The sequence below is a fragment of the Triticum urartu genome, chromosome 2A (genome assembly GCF_056163025.1).
Source record: "Triticum urartu cultivar PI428250 chromosome 2A, HENAU_Tu73, whole genome shotgun sequence".
Classification (NCBI taxonomy): domain Eukaryota; kingdom Viridiplantae; phylum Streptophyta; class Magnoliopsida; order Poales; family Poaceae; genus Triticum; species Triticum urartu.
The window spans coordinates 390486549-390489743 of record NC_141874.1 but is presented as its reverse complement, the minus strand read 5'-3'; the positions used below and the strand labels follow the sequence as shown (position 1 = coordinate 390489743).

Here is a 3195-nt window from a genome sequence, read left to right as displayed (position 1 = left end):
AAAGGGATCATGAGATTATTCATCTATACTACTATTAAACAATCAAACTAATTCTTTCTTAAAGCCACACGGCAGATGTACACAGTTTGATGAGCACGGTACGATTAGGCCCACTAAACTTAATCTATCAGCTAGCATTAATTTAATTTGTTCTCTCGTGTGCGTTTAGTAATTTTCTATATCTATACTACTATTAAACAATCAAACTAATTCTTTCTTAAAGCCACACGGCAGATGTACACAGTTTGATGAGCACGGTACGATTAGGCCCACTAAACTTAATCTAACAGCTAGCATTAATTTAATTTGTTCTCTCGTGTGCGTTTAGTAATTTAGGTTGGCTGACTATGCTTCACCGAATCACCGTGGAGGAATATAGGAAGCTCCGCCACGCACCAACTCAATTCCCCTACAATCACGCAAAGAGCAGAAAAAAAAGGAAAGTGATCTCAATCAGAGCCCCATGCGCCGCCGCCTGATGAGTGTCGGACATCCACGCCACATGCGCCGCCGCCTGACCCTCCTCCGCCACCGCAGCCATCATAGAACCGACGAGTGCGCCGGCAGCACCTCCCATCCCCTCCTATCATCTTCCCTATCCCTACCCAGCGGACGACTAGGTAGAGCTGATGTCTCCTCCTTCACCAACATCGACGATGAGCTGAGATGACGCCCTCTCGCCATGCACGCCCTTGATCAGGACGGCACCGCCGAGCCCGTGGCCCTCCTCCCCAGGTCACCGAATCTAGCCAAGATCCGCCTCGTCCTCCCACATCGGCCACCATGGTCGTCCTCCCTTGCACCCAAGGTTAGTCCATAAGCACCATCTGCATTAGAAGGTTTGAGCCAGCGATTCAGCTCGAGCAAGTCACAAAAGCTTGCGGCAACCCCCAGTCTTTGATCTGGTTTGTTGTTCATCTTAGGTGATAAAATATTTTTTCCTTGCGTTTCATCTTAGGTAATTTGGATGGCCCCGTCTCTCACGAATACAACAAGCCGCGCACACTGGACGGAGCGAACATAGCCAGCCACGTGGGTGGCGGTGGCGGCAGCTGGACCGAGGAAGAGACCTGCGTCCGGCGGCCTGGAGCATGCTGATGGCCGCGGCGGGGAAGGCCCATGCCTTGCTCCTCAATTGCTACCTGCCCCCTCAGTCAAACTCTAAAGGCCTTTCCCAAACACATTGGAGATCGACAAGAATGGCGGCGACCGCAACTATGACCTACGGCGAAGGAGAAATTGACTGACTCAGCAGTGCTCTCGGTGCACAGCCGATGGGTGATGGTGCTCGAGGCTGACAACTCCATGGTCAAAGCCACCGGCAGCGGCTGAGTAAGGGCACTCGTGCGGTCAAGGTACATCTTATCCCTTCATTCATCCCTCTCTCCCTGCCTCCCTCCCTCGCTCTCCCGGCCGGCCCCGACGGTGTCGCCATTAGCCCACGACCATGGACCAGCGGTGAACTGGGAACTCCGTCCGCAGGGAACGGGGAGCACTGGTGCTCTGCTGGTGAACACTTGTTGCGGGGACATGAAGATCTCTAGCGATGGGGAATGGAGCTTTGGTAGATAGACCTGCTCTCTCTGGATGCGAACAAGATTTTATCTCTCTTGGATTTTTTTTGTGTGTGTCAGATAGCAGAGAGGAACACTGCTGGTGAGCGGATTCTTATCACTACCAGCATGAACATTGCTGCTTGATCAGGAGTGTGGTATGCGACGCTATATTTTGATGTATACTACAGTATTATTTTGTTGCTGGTACACATTATTTCCATCTAATATTTTTTTCAGAGGCAGAGAAAATTATTTTGTAGGCTTTTAAACAAAGCACAAAAATAAGACATGTTATGCATCAAGGATAGGAATTATAATATGTAAAGGTCAGTAAAAAAAAGTATGCACATAAATTGCTATTCTTTTTCAGTTGGCAACATTGCATACATAATTTGAATCTTAATTAATGGAATTCATTGTTCCATGTTGGAAGTTCCTGAAGAGCTTGAAATAATCCATTTTGTATGGGACTTGTCAATCCACCTATACCAAATAAGGTTGTTTCCGGAGCCTGACAGCTAAAATGCAATGTTTTTTTTAGATTTTCACCTTCGGGTAAGCATGGCATGGTGATTAAAACGTTTCTTAAAAAATGAACTCATAATGAGAAGTTATGTTCTAATTAAGATTGATTAAGGGTTGTGCCTTTTTAATTATTCAGCATGAATATATAGCAGGCTGGTTCAGTGATCATCTATGAACTATAAGTATACTCTTTTGTTCAGGTAAGATGGGAGGATGGCACAGACTGTACTACCAAATTAGACGATCTCCATGGGAGATCGAGATTGTTGGTGGTTCAACCTCTCCTGCTCAGTGTCTGGCACTATCAATGACCTGCAGACACAAACAATGTTGTAATCTTTCCTTTATTACTCCAGGACCACCCAAGTTAATGGTTCATCTAATGTAGATTATATTTGTATGAACCCTGTCTCTGGCAGCATCAATGACTTGCAGACACAAACATTCATATACTTCTATGTGTAAAATTTAACCAATTGTGATCAGTATAGATTGTCGAATTGTTCCTTGGACCTGCATGGTTATAATTGACATTGTTCTACGTGTTAAGATTGATGCTAATTCGTGAATCTTGCGTTATTATCTTGTATGTATGACATGAGCTTGTTCTTATAAACTAGATATTATTGGATGCCGTTTTCCCTGTGTTTTTTTGGGGAAATTTGTGGTTCATCATGTAAGAACCATGAACTATCATATTAGGATTATCCTTGCGATAGTGTCTGGTCCGTAGTCAATTTACTGCTGGTAAAGCTTAATGTTTGGGACTAATTTAGTATGTTCCTATTTTCCATTTGTGTCCCTTTGTTCCAAGTTTGTGTCTCTACCATGTCCATTTGTACAATGCTTAATTGTATCACAAGTCCTGTAAAGTTTGCATTATAAAATAGACATTCTGGAATATTTGATTCCAGTTTTTTTACTATACACACACTAAATAGCTTATGCCCATAAGTTCTCTATGGAGAAGTTGATCCAATATGATTTTATTTTATTCCTTGCAAATGGTTGGTATAAGTTCATACAGTTAAACCTACGACGTTGGATTTTGGAGATCCGCCCTATACCGAACTGAACTAAGAGCGCTTCAGGTAAAAGGACATACTCTTTTTAC

The 3195-nt window shown here is 44.0% G+C and overlaps 1 long non-coding RNA gene across 2 annotated transcripts; it reads left to right on the top strand.

Annotated features, from left to right (window-relative positions):
* Positions 1-300: 300 nt before the first annotated feature.
* Positions 301-2674, top strand: LOC125537472 (uncharacterized). 2 transcript variants are annotated; one of them, XR_007295930.2, is made up of 3 exons: positions 394-808; positions 959-1882; positions 2282-2674. It is a non-coding gene; the product is annotated as an uncharacterized LOC125537472 (long non-coding RNA). The 2 variants fall into 2 exon arrangements; XR_007295929.2 differs by having other exon boundaries at positions 301-808; positions 959-2674.
* The last annotated feature ends 521 nt before the right edge of the window (positions 2675-3195 follow it).